This window comes from Rana temporaria, chromosome 11 (genome assembly GCF_905171775.1).
Source record: "Rana temporaria chromosome 11, aRanTem1.1, whole genome shotgun sequence".
NCBI classification, from domain to species: domain Eukaryota; kingdom Metazoa; phylum Chordata; class Amphibia; order Anura; family Ranidae; genus Rana; species Rana temporaria.
Genome location: NC_053499.1, coordinates 66,893,964 through 66,916,084, shown reverse-complemented (window position 1 = coordinate 66,916,084; position 22,121 = coordinate 66,893,964). Strand labels below are relative to the sequence as shown.

At 38.7% G+C, this 22,121-nt stretch overlaps 1 long non-coding RNA gene across 2 annotated transcripts in view; it reads right to left on the bottom strand.

Moving 5' to 3' along the window:
* The window catches only part of LOC120917399, an 81,936-nt gene extending 68,793 nt beyond the window's left edge, over window positions 1–13,143 (bottom strand). For both annotated transcript variants that reach the window (XR_005744195.1, XR_005744194.1), the window contains exons 1-4: window positions 12,965–13,143; window positions 11,492–11,520; window positions 10,406–10,456; window positions 6,221–6,447 (exon numbers count right to left, since the gene is read on the bottom strand). This is a non-coding gene — a long non-coding RNA (uncharacterized LOC120917399). The remainder of the gene's footprint in view (window positions 1–6,220; window positions 6,448–10,405; window positions 10,457–11,491; window positions 11,521–12,964) is intronic.
* Between the last annotated feature and the right edge of the window lie 8,978 nt (window positions 13,144–22,121).

Genomic DNA, 22,121 nt, shown 5'->3' with positions numbered 1-22,121 from the left:
AAAAAATCTACTATGGAGGAGGAAGACATTGTTTGTTTTTTAATCACTTTACTTCTGAAAGGTTTTATCCCCTTCGTGACCACATCATTTTTGGCTATTCAGCATTGTGCTACTTTAAAGTTTTATTTTATCTTAATGCATCATATGCAATAAGATACCAAGCTTTCTGTGTGCCCCCCTCAGCCCCCCAAATACTCACTTGAGCCCCCTCTCTATCCAGTGATGTCCATGAGTGCCTCGCCTATCCGGGACTCTCCCTTTTGATTGACTGAGACACAGCAGCAGCCTCATTGGCTACCGCTGCTGTCAATCAAACTCAGTTAACCAATCAGGAGAGAGAGCGGACAGCGCCGAACCGCAGTTACATGTATGAATTGGTTTCACATGTGACTGAGAAGCTATAAACAAGCCCACACAATTAGCAATGATTAAGCACATGAGTGTGAAATGTGTCTGCTGACCCTCCTTGGGTTGAGTGTGTGTGGCATGTCTTTTATCCCTACAATAAAGGAGCTGTTTTATCTTTCTGGAAGTGCTGTTATTTTTTCCTCTTTTACTTGCATCAATAGAGTTTGCAGACCCAGGCAGGCACCCCGGATTATTTGTTGGCAGCTGAGGATCTCATAGGTTAGCCCCATTTACCTTTTTAATGGATACACAGGAACTGTAGCTCAGCTCGGGTGCCCCCATAGCAAGCTGCTTGCTTTGGGAGAACTCAGCAGGAGGGAGGGGCCAGGAGCTCCAGCCAGTGACCCTAGAAGTGGAGGATCTGGGCTGCCCTGTGCAAAACCACTGCAAAGAGCAGGCAAGTACTGTATAAAGACTTTACAATCACATTAACTGCAAACTGCTCGGCCGTGCAACACTATATGCAAATGAAATATATATAATTTTTATCACACAAATATGCCTTTCTTTTGATGGTATTTAACCACCACTGTTTTTTTTGTATATAAACAAAAAAATACCAAAAAGTTTGAAAAAAGTTTTTCTTAGAATTTTGCTAAATAATCTTTTCTCATACATTTAGGCCAAAATGTAGTCTTCTACATTTCTTTGGCAAAAATAACCCAGATCAGTGTATATTATTTAGTCTGTGTTATAGAGTCTGCAAACTACTGTATAGAATAAATAATAAAAAAGAAGGCGCCTCTAAGTGCAGAAACACCACAACTTGAATAGCCACAAGATTAAAAACACTTACTAGAGAACTGTAGTATAAAAGAGTCCAGCAATAGTGGTAGTCTTGGAAAGGTCCGATCTGCAGCAAGGTGTTGGATATCCCAGCCATCCAGCAGAGGAAGCCGCTAGGAAAGAGACCAGTGAGGAAGCTGCCGTTCTGTTTGGAACCACTATTACTGGACTCTTATACATGATGAGTCTTTTTACTACAGTTCTCCAGTAAGTGTTTTAAATCTTTTGGCTATTAAAGTCGTGGTGTTTCTGCACTTAGAGGTGCCTTATTTTTTTATTCTTTCTTTTCAGAGTTATTGCTTTCCTCTTGAAATGCTGCCTCAGTTCCCTGAATTGACATTATCAGCCAGATTTACACCTGCTCCTTTTGGAGACACTTTCTCTGGTCAGATGCTGCTATCCAGTAGTGCCATTCATTCTCTTTACCAAACTACTGTATTGTACATAAAGTATATTTGAAAACTGATCAATCCCAATGTACTTATGGCCTATCTAATTTCATGAGGTCCCAAAATGCCAGGGCATTACAAATACCTCCAAAATTACCCTGTTTTTGAAAGTAGACAGTCCTATGTATCTAGTAAGAGGCATGACAAGTTTTTTGAAGTTGTAATTTTTTTGTCATAATTTTGTGGAAAATTAAGAAATTACATTTTTTTTTTTTTTTTTACATTCTGTCACCAGTGCAGTAAAGCATCATCATATGACTGGCCGGGCAGTGATCAGGAATACTGACTGATGATAGCATGTAAAAATATATATATATATGTATATATATATATATATATATATATATATATATATATATATATATATACAGTATATATATAATGTGTGTGTGTGTGTGTGTGTGTGTGTTTGTGTATGTATATATACTGTGTGTGTGTGTGTATATACAGTACAGACCAAAAGTTTGGACACACCTTCTCATTCAACGAGTTTTCTTTATTTTCATGACTATGAAAATTGTAGATTCACACTGAATGCATCAAAACTATGAATTAACACACGTGGAATTATACATAACAAAAAAGTGTGAAACAACTGAAAATATATTTCATATTCTAGGTTCTTCAAAGTAGCCACCTTTTGCTTTGATTACTGCTTGGCACACTCTTGGCATTCTCTTGATGAGCTTCAAGAGGTAGTCACCTGGCGCAGCACCCCATCACTCTCCTTCTTGGTCAAATAGCCCTTACACAGCCTGGAGGTGTGTTTGGGGTCATTGTCCTGTTGAAAAATAAATGATGGTCCAACTAAACGCAAATCGGATGGAATAGCGTGCCACTGCAAGATGCTGTGGTAGCCATGCTGGTTCAGTATGCCTTTAATTTTGATTAAATCCCCAACAGTGTCACCAGCAAAGCACCCCCACACCATCACACCTCCTCCTCCATGCTTCACGGTGGGAACCAGGCATGTAGAGTCCATCCGTTCACCTTTTCTGCGTCGCACAAAGACGGGGGGTTGGAACCAAAGATCTTAGGTTTGGACTCAGCAGACCGAAGCACAGATTTCCACTGGTCTAATGTCCATTCCTTGTGTTCTTTAGCCCAAACAAGTCTCTTCTGCTTGTTGCCTTTCTTTAGCAGTGGTTTCCTAGCAGATATTCTACCATGAAGGCCTGATTCACACAGTCTCCTCTTAACAGTTCTAGAGATGTGTCTGCTGCAAAAGGTGGCTACTTTGAAGAACCTAGAATATTAAATATATGTTCAGTTGTTTGACACTTTTTTGTTATGTATAATTCCACATGTGTTAATTCATAGTTTTGATGCCTTCAGTGTGAATCTACAATTTTCATAGTCATGAAAATAAAGAAAACTCTGTGATTGAGAAGGTGTGTCCAAACTTTTGGTCTGTACTGTGTATATATACTGTATATATATATATATATATATATATATAATTTTTTTTTTTTTTAATTAAACATTGTTTTTTTCTTTGTCAACATGTTTTTTCTTTTGTTTACAAAAGATCAAGTATTTTTTTTTTATAGTTGTAGATTTTAAAATATTTAAAATTACTTTGGAAAATTGCATTAACTTTGAAGAAAATGTAATGATTGGTTGCATATAGTTTAAAGCAAAATTACATTTAAAAATTAGCATTTGTATACACTGAAACACCAGCGTACACTTATGCATGCTTTGTAGTGATGTCATCCTGGCTCAGCCAATCAAGCAGGCAAAGGGTCTGAACCCAAGAGCATCCAAGGTAAATCTGCCATAATGTATGCTATGTACTAGTGCATTATGGCTGAAAACTCCTGGGGGGGGGCATTGTTTTTTTAACTCTGCTTTAAGAAAGAGAATAGTAATTGCTCTGAACCAATGAAAGCTTCCCATGATGGTTATTCTGAAAATCTCTATAGATCTCTTGAGTTTGCAGTCAATACATTTTACCCTTTTCATGGTCAATGTGCATGTATCCACTTAGTGCTGTTGTACACTGCTTATGTTTGATCCTTCAAATCAGTTCAGTATAAAGGAAACAGGTAGCGCTGAATCTAATTAAAGCCTAAATCCAAGCTCCCCTTAAGAAAATCTGCAATGTATGGATGTAAGTCATTAAAATAAACTATTTTAAAATAAATTATTTACATTGCATTTTAGTGATTTGTCTCTTCAAATGTTGGGGTCACATAAAGCAGTGTAGAACATACTGATATGTAAAATTGTAATGTAATCTGGAAAGCAGCTTCTGCTTATAATGTCGCTGAAATTTTGTTCAGCAGCCCAGTATTAGTTGATCTACAGGTCTTGCAGCCAATTTGCTATGTTGGTAGGAGTGGAGTTTGTAATAAATTATAAACATTAGTACTACAGAAGTAACATATGCCTGCCCATACTTAATGGGGTCGATTTACTAAAGGCACATTGACTATTTGCTTTGCAAGGGAAGTAGTACTTTGTATGGGAATTTTCACCAGAGCTTAGTGAATGAGAATGAGATAATGCCCTGCTGACTTTGGCTTATTAATATTCAACAACAGTATAGAAAGCAGGGCCAACCTATAAATCCTACTTCCCATCCCTTGATGTGGCCGCCTGAATGGTCTACTAGGAAACCCCATATACTTGCCCTGGATGGGGGTTCTGATCGAGAGCGGGCCCTACCCCTCCCCACTATCCCCATCCCCCTGCCCTTTCTCTCTGTCCTTTACTTTCTTCCCCTTTCACTCCCCTCTTCTCCACTTTCACCTATTCCTCTCTCCCTATTCTTAAACATGACTAGACCCTACATACCAGCACTTTTTATTATGACCCATAACACAAGATGGAGTCTGACCCCACCAGAATCAAAAATACCACTGTCAAGACCTGCTGATATTGGTCTCAGTGGTACTACTCCAATCATCCGAGTGGGTTGGCTTTGAAAAGCAACAAATACTTATATGTTTTCTTATTGTTTTATGTCAATGCAAGACCAATAAATCTGCATGTAATAAAGATTACTGATTAACATCAACAGTTACCAATACCATGTTTTATGGGTTGTTCATACCATGTATCATCTTATTGTATTGTTTAGTCATGAAACCTATTATAAAATGATACGCTGACTGTACTGTATTGTAAACTCATCTTAATTTTCTCCAATACAAAATAAAAGGAAGCAGGGCCGCATTCACTGTCTTTACAGACCATTAGAGGCAGTAATGTAAAATTCGGTCTAAGATAAAACTTAGCAGTTCCAACACTATGTTTTTTTTTCTGTCCTAAAGATACAACATCATTTTAGCCGGAAAGCAGCTTCTTGCAGTATTACATGGACTTCAATTGTTTCTAGAATTTAGTTTGAACCTAAATTGTTTTCAAAGTAATTGTAAGTGATTCATACTACCATAATTATGGTTTTACATATTACACAGAATATTTAATGTTGAATATTTGGAATTTATTTTGGATGAATTTTTCATTTTTAATGTCAAATTTAAATACAAATGTATGAAATGGCCCAAAAACAAATTTATATTGTCTATCGTTGGAGAATAATAGAAAATAAAAAGAGAATAATAGAGTTGGGTTACATGTATCCTCTTATTTGTACTGATACTATTATGGGTACTGGCATTAACTACTGAAAACTGCTATGATTCACCTGTGTGTGGCCATTTAATCAAGACACTTGGACAAGTGAACACCATTTTGTCAGTCATTACTGCTTAACATCTTGGGGTGCTTGACCTGGATTTTAGCGACTAGGAACTAATATGTGCAGCATTAGTTTTAAATTATGAGTGAATGCATAAAACCATATGCATGCATAATAAAAAAAAACACACACTCAAGATAAAATGTTTACAAATTTACTAAAGTCTGTCCCTCATTGTCACAGACATCTCCTTATCACTTGGGATGTGTTGGACCTGGTTTTAAAAATGAATTGCAAATTAAATTATATGAAGCTTTGACAAAAACCCTGAAAGCTTGCTGGTTTCTATGCAGAGGTACACCAGATTTTGTACTATACAGTGTTTTTAGTCAACCCCACTGTATTGATAAGCTTACAAGATATGTATGTATGCATGTATATATATATATATATATATATATATATATATATATATATATATATATATATATATATATATATATATATATTACAAACACACTGATCTACTGATTAAATCACTGACAGGGGTAAAGTGAATAAAACCGATTATCCTGTCCAATTAGGGCACCTGAAAGTTGGCTATATTAGGCAGCAAATAAACATGTTGTTCATGATGTTGATGTGTTGAAAGAAAAGTAAAATGGGCATCGCAGTGTGTTGTATATGGGGCTGAGGTATAGAGTTGCCCATACTGACCCATGTCCACAGCCAAAAGTGGGCAATGGGCAAGTGAGCATCATAACTAGACCACAAAGCAATGGAAGAAGGTGGCCTGGTCTGATGAACTACATTTTCTTTTACATCATGTGGATAGCCTGGAGCCTGTGCATCACTGTGATGCTTTGGCCAATGTTCTGCTGGGAAATCATTCATGTGGTTGTTATTTGACGTATACCACCTACCGTACCTAAACATTGTTGCTGGCCAAGTACATCATCCATGGAAACAGTATTCCCTGAAGGCAGTGGTGTCTTTCAGCAGATTAATAAAAAAATAAAAAAAACTTTAGCGCACATTCAAACATCCGCTTACAAGCTCTGGTGACAGGTGCAGAGTCAACAGTCCATCAAAAGGCCAAAGAGGGTCTATGTAAACAGCCAATTGGTCCTGCAGTTACCTTCAAAAAGATCCAGGCTGACAGAAAGACAGAAACACAGGAGTACAGGATCCCATTAAAAGCTGGTATTGTTTATTACAACATTAAAATCGCACATGTACAATCAAGTTTCTGCAGTTTGACATCAGCAGTAAGTAGAGGGTTAAACCATTTAGCATGAGAGCTCTGTATGAGGATGTATGATGGGCTGTATGATCTATGATCTGCTACTGATGGCTTTGTGCCAGATACCACAGCACATTTTCAAAGGTTCAGTGGCATCTATGCTGTGATGGGTCGGGACTGTTTTGGTAGCAAAATGGGGACCTACTCAATAGGGAGGGTTGTTGTCAGTTGTTTTTCCCATCTGTGTCTGTGCCTCCACTTGTTGTTCTGGTTAAAACTCAAAATGTATTTATCTTCAGCATTGGTGATCAGGACAAATACAGATGGTGAATCTCCCTAACTGAGTCATGGACAACAATAAAAACCTGACAGTGGCTCTAACCCTTCACCACTATATCCAAAGTTTTGCCTTTAGTTATGTGTGAACATAGAGTAGTGCTGTGCATCCTGGACATTCGCTATGCTATTTCCCTAAAAATTATGTTTTAATTTTTATTATATCTTTAATTTCAGCTTTACTGCTTCCTCCAACCCCTTTCAGGTACTTACTGTCCACAGTCACTTGCATTAATGTTAGCCAAACATCAAACATCGTTGCTCTCTAATAGTGACAGTTACGTGTCTTCATGGCCACCTGTTGCCAAGGTCAAGGTTGCACATGATAAGGCAAGAACAAAGGACTACAACTTGGAAACTTGGAACTTCACCCCCAGTAACAGGAAATAACTGAAAATGAACATTCACTGCATAATCAGCAGCTATTATTTTAATAAAAGCTGCAAATTTAATAAGATTGAAAATTACTTTTGAAATGACATTAAAATTACAAAATAAACATTAAATATGTTAGTGATTTTGTTAAGATCTACTTTAAAATACAATGGGACATACCAACAAAAGATACAGTATAATAGGTCATATCAACAAATGCAAAGTAACACACGCACACACACTGTGTTACTGTACTGTTGTTAATATGACTTAAGATATCTTTTGATGATATGTCTTTTTTCTTTAAGCTTTTAAGGTGATCTTAGCAAAATCACCAAACTATAAAAAGGAATCGATGGAACAGCAAAGGTTCCCATCACCCTTACAAAAATCCATAACTTTTGCATTTTAATAGAGAGGCTGAACCAGTCATTTTCTTTGTGATGTACAGCTTTGATTTTCCCCTTATCTCTCAGGGAATTTTGACTTTCTGAGAAAGGGATTATTGAGTTGTATGGCTGTAAGAGAAGCTCCTTGATCACTACAGTACTGTGTGCTTAAAATGTTACAGTCAGCTCAGCTGCTCCTTGCTTGTAAAAGCATTAGGGACGCCATGTTAATATTAATTAGGTCTTTTCTGTACAGGAATTTCAGTCGCTGCCATGAAGACAGCTTGTAGAGAGAAGATTATACCCAAAGTCAGACATTAAGACAAACATATTTAGAACAACAATTATGATAATTGCAAAAACACTAACGCAGAAGAAATAAGTAAATCTGATTAAGGGCACTTCTGCATGATCAAATATAAATCTTATGTCTTCCCTCTAACCTGGTTTAAACATAAGAGGATTATATTATGTATTAACAGATTTGTGAAGCTGAACTTATTGTACCTAATAATATAGAGCATCTGAGGGAGTGCTGTGAAAGGAACGTACTAGAAAAGTAATCCACTTAAAATTAAAAATAGACAGAATCATTTGGAAGGTGTACGAGACGTATGTGAAAAGGTTACAATGGCTACAGGGCCGATGTAGCTTGTTATTTGACTGCGTGAAATTTACTCTGCGGTTTTCTTTTTACTCATTAACAGCCTGCAAAAAAAAATATGACATATTACTTGAATTTATAGATATTGTAATTTCCGATTTTGGATATACTTTGAACAGAAAAAAGACTAAGTATGCTGTGTAAAGTGTATTTATTAATAGTAATCACTGATATAAATTTAAAGCAGTACCATATAATAATATCAATTAACTGCAGGTGCTATTGATCAGAGCTCTTGTATTATGCTACTTGTCCTTTGACCACAGCGGTAATGCTTTTTAATGAAATCACATATTGACTGATTGTTATTATAGCATATGCTCAAAAACACACTTATTAGAGTACTTTTTTTATTCATTCATTCATTTGTTTAATATAATAATAATAATTATTGATATTATTGTTAGTATTATTATTAATAATCATAATAATTATAATTCTCAAAACCAACAACTGTAGATGTGTCTATCTATCTATCTATCTATCTATCTATCTATCTATCTATCTATCTATCTATCTATCTATCTATCTATCTATCTATCTATCTATCTATCTATGTGTCAATCCATTCACTAGTCTCTAAACATCTCCCTCTCTTTCTGCTTGTCTGCTTATATATATGGCTGTCTGTATCAGCCAAGGTCTCTGTCTACATCTGACTAAAAATCAACCATTTTATTCATTAAGAAGCACTGTACAGCAACTTCTGATGTTCGTTTTTTTCTAAAATAAAACACTTACTTTATATTTTGCTCTGCTGACTATATGCTAATGATATTATCTTTAAGGAGTAAATCAGTTAGGCTTATTAAAATGCAGCTGAAAACACTTAAAAAGTGTTCTATTATACAATTAATTTATTAATGTTTTCAGCTGATTTAAGCTGGTTTCACCCATCCCAAGAACTGTAAAGAAGGAATGATTCAAATCTCACTAAACATATAAAGCTGCCACCATGTTTAAAAGTTAGAGAAGGAATTAACTGACAGCTGTTCTCTGGCAAGGAATCGTGTGACAAAGTTGGTCATTTCCACAATGTGGTGAAAGCAGCCCCCATATTATGTAAAGAAGTGGTTAAACCACATTATCTGCTTAAATAAAAAATAAAAAAAACACTGCCTCAAATTGCAAAGAAACTGTTGGATTTGAAGAATCTGGGTATTTGTAAGCACTCTGTTGGCATGAACAGTATATATATATATATATATATATATATATATATATATATATATATATATATATATATATATATACAGACATACCCCACTTTTAAGTAAACAATGGGGTTTATTTACTAAAGCTGGAAAGTGCAAAATCAGGCTCACTTCCGCATAGAAACCAATGAGCTTCCAGGTTTTATTACCAAAGCTTAATTGGACAAACTGGGGTTAGAAGCTCATTGGTCTCTATGCAGAAGTGAGCCTGATACAGTTTATAAAAAGTGTTACATTTACTTAAAGGCAACTCAGCATTTTAAAACATGTTCTGTATATTTGCCAAGTACATGCTACAGATACAATAGTAATATTATTACATGAATAAAAACATTAATTAAAATATTGACTTAAAGTTACCAATCTCAAATACACATGCAAATGTGTTTATGCCCACACAGGATTCGAGAAAATTGACTTTTATGTAATCCACATGTGCAGCATGCAGTTTTATGTTATCTGCAATTTTAGGCTAAAGAAGATGAAGCAACAGTTGGCATTATTCTTCATAAAGGATTACATGACGTTAAGAGTCTACTGTGTGTTGGAGAAAATAACCCACATATGCCATTTTCATTTTAATATATTGATCCCTAATAAACCTTTAGGTACTTTCAAAGATTTATTGAGGAATCACCCTGAACTATTTTAGATTGCCAAACATGTATATTATATTTTTGTTTTTCTTTTAATATAATTCTATGGATGGACATATAAACACGGATCTTACTAGAACCTGTACACATTCTAAGTGATATTTACAGATTTTGGAAACAACTAATGAGAATAAGCTATTTTTGATGATTGTAGACAATAGTATAAGGTCTTGAAATTGTCAAGCATTCTGCAACACTAATTACATTTAACACCCAGAGGCCCTGTGATTATTCACCTTAAGGACAGTCATCAGAATTGCTGAAGTCTTTACCCTTGTAGGTGTTTCCTAATAAAACAGAAGACATTAAAATCTCATGTCCTTTGACACAATTAAAGTTATTTTAGTGAAGCAAATGGTGTCATTGGCTCTACATGTTCAAATGTGATCTTTTTTTTGAAAGGTCAAGCGTTATTTGAACTAATGAATAAAAGTTATGAATGCTAGTCATTGTGCAAAATGTCATACATTCAATCACATTTCAAATCATATCACGTTTGTACTAACTCTGCTGATATTAGGCCTGGCTCTCTCTCCAGATATTATCACATAATAAGACATTACAAACCACAGGAAAGTTACTCATCATCAAAAGCCCAACATTATGTAAAACTCAGAATTCCTAGAAAAACTTAAGAGACAGTTTTATATTTGTAAATCACATTTCTTTTGCCATACTATACTGAAAATTAAATGACATTAAATGACATATTTAAATTGTTACTGTTTGTTGTCTCCTCAAGGAAACAATCACCATGCCTCACTGTATATTAACAAATGTCTCTCAAGCTTTTATATTACTTTATAAAAAAAATATATCTACATCTCATATAGTGAAGGTTTTGATTCAGCTGAAAAAGAACTGACATTTGCATGGGGTAAGACATTGCATTGTCCTAGACCATATAGCTGCCATTTTGTCATTAGGGTTACTAGCTACACTTGCTTCACTGAAGAGAAGTGAATAGGCGGGAAATGTAATAATGAAACAAAAGTTTAAACTTCCCCTGTAATATTTTCATTTCAATCTTCAGATATCACTGTAAAATCAGTACCACATTTTGTGACTCTTTTTGGTGTAAATATTGTATTTACTTAGGCTATGGTCCTCTGACATCACCTAAGCAATTAACTGAATAAAGATTGTTTCTTATATTTTGTTTTAAATCTATAACACTTATGGTTTCATTGCAAGTAAATTGTCTGAGAAGCTTTTACTAAATTATCCTTCTGCAGTCAATGTGAAAATTCAAGCTATGGTAAATACATAAACATACACACACCCCCTAGTTTGCTGCTTTTACACTATATATTTACGCTTACCTGTAGTCTGAAGTACAAGTCATTGTTATCTAAAGAAATGCATAGTTTCATTAGTATTAATAATAATAATTAATTGACATATTAGAAGGAAATGGAAAATACATTAAAAATATTATACTACTACATTTCTACAAATAATAATAATACTAATACTAATATTAATAATAATACATCAAACTACATATTTTACATTATTTCAAATAAGTGGTCAGTTCCTGTATTTTAGTAAAATAAACTATATTACCAATGCAATCTTTCAAATGTTTTTTTTTTATATATATATACCAATTACACAACTGGCATTACACTGCCTATTTTAATTTTTGATTAAACTACAAACAAATACATAAGATGGGTCTACGCTTCAATGTAATGCTTGCAATGGCATGCTTTTATTGTGAAATTAAATTTCTTCAAGAGTATTACATCTATTTTTATTGCAGTAAATTGTGACATCTAAAAAAACAGGTTCTCTATAGCCCTGTGCTGTGCTGTTGTTTATGTAGTGTTTCCTTGTGTTTCTTTAATTTAAAAGAAGGCTGAAGTTAATTCCTGTGTCATCTCATCTCTATAACAAGAGTATTTCTCATTTAATTAAGATCCATCACATAACATCTGATTGCTTAATGGGAACTAATAACTCACCTATTTAGAAAAAAAAATGTGAAGCATTATCAGTACTTAAACTCTGCTTTAGCAGGATATTAATTGGAGTTATAGAAAAGAAAACACATTTTTAAAGGCAGGGGAAATGATTTAGAGCTCATGCAAATTGTTGCATCATTTTAACAAAGTAACAAAAAAATGGGTTCTGAATTAGCCCTATTAATAAAACTTTTATTGATTGCATAAAAAAGGTTTAACAAACATATAAGGTGCTTGACAAAACCAACACAATTACTCACCTGCTTATTAAGAAATATAGTGCAGTAGCACAATCATACATAACAGTAGCACTTACCATATTTTACTTTCATGGAGATTGCATGTCATTAAGCCACATGTATCATTAAAAACAACTAAGACATTAATCTTTTCCAGATTTGCACAGACTGCATGTTGTGTATTAAGCATGCAAATATTAACGAAGTACAAGAAGACACAAAGCAAATACATGTATCTATTGAACAGCCACATTCATGAAAAAAAGCCTTTGCTCTATACTGGAAGTAAAAGCCTAATTGTCAGCCGTGTATAGAACAAGGACACAATCATATTGTCCTGCACACACATGACCAATTCTCTACTGTGCCTTGATTAACTCCTTGTAACACTATATTTCCCCTTTCCAATGTGCTATATCTGATCAGACGGCATAGAACATCATGGAAATGGTTTGTTAGCCAAAGTGTTGATAGTTTTATTGGTTTTCTGTGTTCACTCAGCTTTGATTTGTTATATTTGCAATGGGCAGTGAAAATTCTCTCTAAATTATTTATTGTTGTATAGTAGCAAGGATCAAGGTTTACTTACATTTTTCAGCCCCTCTGTGTCTTCTCTAGCATTTTAGCAAACTAAAGAAAGGCGTGTTACAAATCTTAAAGGAACGTGCAAACAGTTAAACGGCAAGTGTAGGAGGGTTTAACAGTTTGGATGTGGTTGGGGTACATTTTGGCATATGCAAACAGTCTGAAAACTCAGCCTGTAAAACAGTCTCGAGACTGAAGGAAATCAGTACTTAATTCAACAAACATTTGTTTCAGCTCAAGAATTGCTGCACACTGAAAGTTTTAGGAGCTGATAATATCCTTCCTGATATATACTTGATAAGATGCTGCACAGCACCATCTGCTGGTATTTACCGCTCTCAAATATAAAGACATCAGTGTTTGTTACATTTTGTGCTGTGCTCAGTACCTGTTTAAAAGTCTGTATAGTCATTTAACCAAAATATCTTTTTTTTATTCTAGTCAGTTTAATTTAATGGCTAAAAATCCAGTTTGGTAGGCTGGAGTAAATATTTATTAAATCACCCGTTGGTACGATTATTAAATGCAGTTATGAAAAAAAAAGTTGCAATACCTGGGACATCAGCGAACCACAACATTTGCCAGCTTTTGGCAACATTTAAATTGACACTAAACAATATCCTTATTTTCCAAAAATAATCCATACACATCCATGACTTAATAGCTCTGTAATCTATTTCTCATTAAATCATTTCTTACTTTGTCTTTCTGTTGCCTGGTAATATCCTCTGTGATCCCCAAACCTCACTATTTCCCCTTTCACATCTGTCCGCTTGGAATGAGCAGTGTATATTAGATGCCATCATGTGCATTTCCCTGTGCATACTACAAATCCCATAGTCCATAGTGCCTAGTTTATCTCAGGAACAAGCAAGATAGGGTGGCTATATTGTTACATACAGTGGGACCTTGAAGAATGAACATCTTCGCCCTCAACAAGGAGGTCGAATTACAGCAGAAAAAAAATGTAAACTGGAGGTTTAGAGGAGGCTAAGAGCAATAGAAGGTATTTTAAGTTATGGATACATAACGTTTGGGAATAATATTTTTTTTAGAAATAATACTTACCTACAATAGGTGGATGCAGCTTTGGTGTGATGCTGCATCTTTCCCCTGCTTACTCTAAGCCTGAGAACTGAGCAATCAAAGACAACTGATCGCTCAGTTCTCAGTGTTCCAGTGACCGGTTCTCTCCTCTGCCCGTGCTCATTGGAGCATTGGACTGTGGAGGGCATGGGAGCGGCTGGCTCAGGCACACGGTTCACTAAGAGCCTGAGCCAGGTGTCGGTCCAGGTTCCTGGGTGGATCCTGACCATATGGTTGTGATCTTTCCCCAGCCTGGACCGGCTCTGCTTCAGCCTGCTGTCTGCACAAAATGGGTCAGAGGAGTGCAGAATGAACTGCACTCTTGTGATCCATAGGATAAGTACAACCGAATGAGCTTTGGCTGTACTTCTCTTTTAAGTAGAATTTTCTTTTTTGTGTCACTTTAAGCAAGTTTTATATGTTACTCCTTGTTCATATCTAGCAAAACCGGGTTGATAACCCATGCTTGAGAAAGAAGCGCCGCTGTCTTCTCCACCAACAGTGAGCCAGCTTTAAAACGCGTTTCACGTCTATGACGTCACAGCCCAGCACTGTGTTCTGTTGTGCTATTCAAGCCTCGTTCTGACCTCTGTAAACACATGGCCGTGTCACTACAGAGGCCGGATGAACGTTACCATCCACAGCACGGCTAGCCATCTGCTGTCACACGTTTCTCCCCCCTCCTCTTCCCCCCTTTTTTAACTTATTTTCGGAACCCATACCAATGCTAGGTGGACTTTTTCTACACCTAACTATGGTGTGACCTATCTGGGCCTCTGAAGGAAGACCTGCTGTGCCCGGTCATCCCTGCAACTTCCTGTTCAGGATCTGATGTGCTGCCAGACAGGAAAGACTTGTTGTGACCTGCAGTCCTACCATCATCTTCCCAGCCCAGCTATGATCTCAACTTTACATTCCCCCATGTGAGTGGATATTATCGTTTATTAAACCTTTTATTGATACATACTCAGAGATACCCCTTTCCTTGTTTTATTTTAGTTTCACTGGAATCTGCTTCTGGTCTTCTCGTGGCTGCCCTGACTGACCCATTGCTCTATATCTGAACCCCAGTGTCCATGTACACACCTATACATCTTTTTTCCTTGGACTATTTGGTATCTAATTAAACTTACGTATTGAGGTATATGTTTTTATCTTTATCTTTTTTACTTGTTTGATAACAGATAATTGAGCATGTAAAGTAGCATAGTATACAAAGATGTGTAAGGAAAGGAAACTGGGAAACATGGAAAGTGGTGCTCAAAGCTACAACTAAGGCCTCATACACACGGTACAAAAATGAGAAGGGAAAAGTCTGAAGACAAGGGGCCAGATTCAGGTACATTTGCGTATCTTTGTGCCGGCGTAGCGCATCTCATATGCGCTACGCCGACGTAACATTGAGCGGCAAGCTGAGTATTCACAAAGCACATGCTCCCATATTTACGCCAGCGTAACGTAAATAGGCCAGCGTAAGCCCGCCTAATTCAAAGTAGACAGGTAGTGGGCGTGTTGTATTAAAATGAATCGTGACCCCAAATAAATGCATGGGCGTACGAACGGCGCATGCACACGCATGCTCAGAATCACGTTGTATATACTCCCTAAGATACGACGGCTCAATGCGTACAACGTGAACGTAACTTACGCCCAGCCCCATTCACATACGACTTACGTAAACAACGTAAAATACGACGGCTGTTCCGACGTTTCCGACGTCCATACCTTAACATGACTTACCCCTGCTATATGAGGGGTAAACTTACGCCGGACGTACGCCTTACGTAAACGGCGTAGCTTACTGAGACGTGGGCAAGTACGTTTGTGAATCGGCGTATCTAGGTCATTTAAATATTCGACGCGTAAATCAACGGAAGCGCCCCTAGCGGCCAGTGTAAATATGCACCCAAGATACGACAGCGTAGGAGACTTATGTTGGTCGTATTAAGCCAAAATTCAGGCGTATCTTGTTTCCTGAATACGGCACATAGATATGACGGCGCATCCTAGAACTAACGCGGCGTATCAATAGATATGTCAGCCTAAGCTGTCTGTGAATCCGGGCCAAGCTGTCTGTGGCTTTTCTGATCGTTAGTACAGTGCTTTCGACAGCCAATTTGACCTTTTCGGCGGACAAAAGCTGGATGTGCAGGCTATAAATTTCTTGTCTGATATAAACTCAACATATGATTTTCAGATGTTCAGTATAGAAATCTGTCACACAAAAGTGGGAAGTACAAACACGCATTCTCGGAATCAAGGAATGACTGGGAAGAGTTTGGTCTTGTAAACTGTTGTTCGTAATCTAGAATTAACATTTGTGACGCGGAAATTGATGAAATGTCGAAATTCTCATCTTCTTTAATGGGATAATAATGAAGCTGCTTTGCTGGTGATACTGATGTAGTTATGCCAAACGTATTTTAAAAGGCATTTGTTTTGTACAATCTGAAAATCCAGAATCAACACTCACCAAACTTCTACTAACACAAACATAGCAGAAGGGGCCCGAAGGGTGGTGCTTAAGAAATTAACTTTCTCTTTATGCACTCATAGTACGTCACTACGTTTGTGTTTGTCAAACGACAATTTGCGTATGGTTAGTATGCTAGACAAAATCTTGCACATGCCTTTTTGATAAAAATCTGATGCTCGGTCGTCCAACAATCAGGCCTTGTGTACGAGGCCTAAAACTGGCCATAGAGCAATTGAAATCTGGTTGGTTCAGTAGAAACTGGTTGAATTTTGGCCGTCCGGCTTGATCTAATGATCCATTTGTATTCAATAAGTGGAAGCAGCCACACTGCTGCAGTGCTGATCAGTATATTCTGACAGCAGAGTATTCCCTACTGTCAGAATACAATAGCACAGCAAGGATGATTCCTCTATCCACCGTGCTTGTGTGGATAGGGGAATTCTTAATTTTTTTATCAGCCCAGTGGCCCATCTATGGGCAGCCTAAAGCCTCGTACACACGATCAGTCCATCCGATGAGAACGGTCTGATGGACTGTTTTCATCGGTTAACCAATGAAGCTGATGGTCCGTCGCGCCTACACACCATCGGTTAAAAAAACGATCGTGTCAGAACGCGGTGACATAAAACACAACGACGTGCTGAAAAAAATGAAGTTCAATGCTTCCAAGCATGCATCAACTTGATTCTGAGCATGCGTGGATTTTTAACCAATGGTTGTGCCTACTAACGATCGGTTTTGACGTATCGGTTAGGAATCCATCGGTTAAATTTAAAGCAAGTTGGCTTTTTTTTAACCGATGGTTAAATAACCTATGGGGCCCACACACGATTGGTTTTGACCGATGAAAACGGTCCATCAGACCGTTCTCATGGGATGGACTGATCGTGTGTACAAGGCCTAAGATTTACCTGTATATAAAACAAGTAATTGGGTTGTTGCTGAGGGCACCTGTCCCACTATTTTCAACATTTTCCTTGTCCATTTTTTCCAAATCAACAGCAAATTCCCCATAGCATTCTTTTATCAGTAAGTAAAGCTGACCATACACTGATCTAAAATCCTTGCTGAAACAGCTGAATTTTGATCAATATGTGGCCATCCCCACAACAGAAGGCAATCGATTGATCAACTTCTGTTGATGGAACGTTGTCAAAAATGTTCTCGATCAGTGGCCAAACAGTGTAGTCTAACAGCTGCAGGTGCAGCTGTAAAAATGCAATGAGGTTGATTAACCACTTCAATACCAGGCACTTACCCCCCTTCCTGCCCAGGCCAATTTTTGGCGGGCACTGAAAGGCTGCAATGGTGGGTACTTATGGGTGGCATTGATAGGCGGCACTGCTGGGCACTGATAGGCAGCACTGCTGGGCACTGATAGGCAGCACTGCTGGGTACTGATGGGCATCGATACATGGCACTGATGGGCACTAATGGGCACTGACATGCGGCACTGATATGCAGCAATGATGGGTATCCCTGGTGGCACTGGAAGGGATTTTAAGTGGGCACTGGTTGGCAGCTGCCTGGGCATTGATTGGCATCTGCCTTGGCACAGATTGGCATTCCCTGGTGGTCTAGGGGGCATACCTGGTGGTTCAGTGTGGATACCCATCCCTGGTGGTCCTGGGCGCATGCTGGTGGTCCTGTGTAGTGATCCAAGGGGGGCTGTGCTGATAAACTATCAGCACATACCCCCCTGTCAGGAGAGCAGCCGATCGGCTCTCCTCTACTCGCGCCTGTCAGACACGAGTGAGGAAAAGCCGATCAGCGGCTTTTCCTGTTTACATTGTGATCAGCTGTGATTGGACACGGCTGATCACGTGGTAAAGAGCCTCCACCTGGGCGCGCGGCGGCTGTTATCCTGCAGGACGTCAATAGACGTCCAGTCAGGACAACGAAACCACTTCCCGGACATCAATTCACTATTGACCGGGAGGGAAGTGGTTAACAAAAGGCAAATGGGCTGTTCACTTTGCAAGAAAATTTGTCCCAGAGCTTAGTGAGGAAAAGCTCTACTGACTATGAAAAAAACAAGGAAAAAAGCACTCTTTTTTTATTTTCTTTGCATATGATTGGGTATTCTTTTCAAAATGAAACTTTGTCAAATTCAATAAACTCCATTCTCTTGAAAAGGGAACAGCCTACTCACCTTTCGCTAAGCAACCCCAATTTCCCCTTTTGTAGTTCACACAGCGAGGCACACAGCATTTTATTCATTCATTCACTGGCTCAGAACACAGTCTAGGCGTTCTTTTTAGGGTTTTTGTTGGAACAGGAACTTGTACCACCACTTTGTTCAAGTGACAGGCTAGATAGTATTTGTGTATATCAGGCAATCCGATCCCACCTCTGCTCTTAGCATGTGTGAGGCATGAGTAATTGATATGTGGGGTGCTATTTTTCCAAATGCAAGCTGTGCATGCTTTTTTGTATAGTGTAAAGAAGGACGGGGGAAGGTGAATGGGGATCGTCTGCATTAGGTAGAGTAGGCGAGGGAGGATGATCATTTTTACTAGGGCTGAATGTCCAAACCCAGAAACGTTAAGGCTGGCCCAATCTTTCAGGTTCAAATGGATCCTGGTTAATATAGATAGGAAGTATTCATGATAGAGGTCAGACAGTTTCCTGGTTATATGTATGCCCATGGGCGTCCGCAGAACTTTTTCCAGGGGGGGGGGGCATAATTTTACGGTCACCTATGCTCCGCTTCTTTGACAATGTCATGAAGGGGAGGGGAGGGGCTTGGTCATTATCCCATAAAGCGCAGGCATGTGCCCATGATATGCAGCCTCACTGTGCTGATCAAATGTACAATACAGAGGGTGTACAGTATGTGTATATAGAAGGAGTGGATGGTATTGGTATATAGAGGAAGGAAGGTGGGTATATACAGCTCTAAATACAGGACAGATTATATATATCTGCAGTCAGTGATGATGGAGGAATACAGGAAGGAAGATTGGTGTATATAGCTGTATACAGGACAGGACAGATTATATGATCTTTCCTATATCTGGCACCCCCCTTTCACTGAGCATACCTGTATGCACTCAGCTGCCCCCCTCATCTGTATATATGTCAGCCCCCCCCTGTACACAAACAGCCTCCTCCCTTCACTTGTACCCACAGCCCCCACTTGTAAGGTCACGGTGGTCTTCCTTCTCCTGTTTCTACATGTCCCTTTGAAAATACATTACAGGCAGCAAAGCAAACACACATAAGCTCTGTGACACTGATCTTGCAACAGCTGTGGAGCCGACTGCACAAACACAGAGAGAGTCAGCACAGCTACAGATGCGAGCATGGCAGACCCTTGCCGATTCCAGGGGGGGTCACTCGCCCCCCCCTTAACCCTATGAGTGGACGCCCATGTGTATGCCCAGATATGGTATAGAGTCCTTTTTCCAAATGAATGGGAAGGATTCTTGACAATGTAATATTTCTTGTTGAGGAAGTGAGGTATTCAGGGCATGTGATTTGGAAAAATGTATTTTAAGATTCGATAGGTCTCCAAAATGCTTCATGTCTTTTAGTAGGTTTGGCAAGGAAACTCAAGGTGCTTGAAGTGACAGTAGGATATCATCAGCGAACACCTCAACTTTGAAGTCTCTATTTGCTATGGTGATCCCCTTAATGTCGGAGTTTGCCCTTAGCTTATTTAATAGGGTTTCCAGTGTTAGGATAAAGATTAGGGGTGAAAGGGGACATCCTTGACGTGTTCCATTGCTGCTGGTAAAGATGTTCGACAGGTTGCCATTCCCTTTCATCCTCGCAGAGGGGTTGGAATATATGCTGCTATGTAGGAACACATGCAAGGTTTAAGGCCTATACCTTTCAGCACCTCCTGCATGTAATCCCAGGCCACTCTGTCGAACACCTTCTCTGCATCCAGGGAGAGGAGAAACCCCAGAGTTTTAGAAGAAGTAAGCCAATGATGCAAGTTTAAAGTGCGTGTGGTATTGTCTCTTGCCTCACTACCTGGTATGAAGCCTACTTGATCGGGGGTAGTAGTCTATTAGCTAGTATTTTGGGGTACAATTTAATGTCCGCGTTTAACAGTGATATGAGCCTGTAATTCGAGACTAGTGTTGGGTCTTTACCATCCTTCGGGATGACAGCTATATGGGCTTCTAACATTCTGCCTGGGGAAGTTTGAGGATGGGCAAGAGTGTTGAATGAATGTGGTTAGCATTTTAGGTGATAAAACATCTAGGAAGCATTTATAATATTGGAGTGGTAGACCATCAGGTCCACGGCTTTTGCCTACTTTCATTTGGTTAACAGCCATGTTTAGCTCTTCTGCAGTAAGTGGACTGTCTAAATCTTCAGCTTGTTGGATGATAATACGCTTGGGGCAAAATTGGGTTATAAAATCCTGTATTTGGGCAGTGCGGGAGTTTGGAGGATTGGGGTCAAGGTGGCCCTGCACCAAGTTGTAAAGTTCGGAGTAGAACGTTTCAAATTGCTTAGCTATATCCTCATTTTTGGAAATGAGCCTGCCTTGTTTGTCTTGTATGTGATGGATCGTGGACAAAGCTTTAGCTGCCTGAATCGTGCATGCAAAGAGTCTCCCACTTTTATTGCCATGTTCATAGAACACTTTTTGCCTGAGTACATAGTTTGTTTTCTTAATTCATCGAGCAATGTGGATCGTGTGAGTATTAGATCTTGGAGCGTGGCTTGTGAGGATGATTGTTTATGGGAAACTTCCAACTGTCTAATGTTATTGATCAGTGACTTAATCTGTTCTTGGTGTGCTTTTTTGGCTTTTTTTGCTCGGGAGATAAGTTCCCCCCTTATAACACATTTGTGGGCTTCCCATACCGTGATGGGGGAAATGTTTGGAGTAGAGTTTTCCACAAAGTATAATTGAATTCGGAATCATACCTGCTGTAGTGTGACTGGATCTTTTAGGGAGACTGAGGGTTACCGTAATGGGGTCATGATCAGATAGGAACATAGGGCCAGATTCACAAAGGTTAGCGGATCTTTAGATCCGTGTAACCTATGTGTTTTAAGATCCGCCCTCGCAAGTTTGTGAGGAAAGTGTCAAATTCACAACACACTTACCTCCAAACTTGCGACGGCGGATCCTAACTCCCCCGGCGGAATTCTAATTCCACGGCTGGGGGAGTGTACTATTTAAATCAGGCGAGCTCCCGCGCCGATTTAAATACGCATGCGCCGTCCGGGGAATTTCCCGGCGTGCATTGCTCCCACTGACGTCAATAGGACGTCAGTGGTTGAGACGTGAGCGGGACTTGCGACGCGCATGTTCGTGAATCGGCGTACGCAAACGACGTAGGAAATTTCAAATTCGACGCGGGAACGACGGCCATACTTAACAATACTTACCCCTGCTTTTAGCAGGGGTAAGTATACGACGGGTACCGCGCTACGGAAACGACGTAAGAACACAGCGTCGGGTCCGTGTACGTTCGTGAATTTCGCGTATCTCGCTGATTTACATATTATTCAGTGTAAATCAGCGGGAACGCCCCCGGCGCCATTTTTAAATCCAAAAAAAGATCCGACAGTGTAACACAGTGTGACACTGTCGGATCTCGGCCCTATCTATGCGTAACTGGTTCTATGA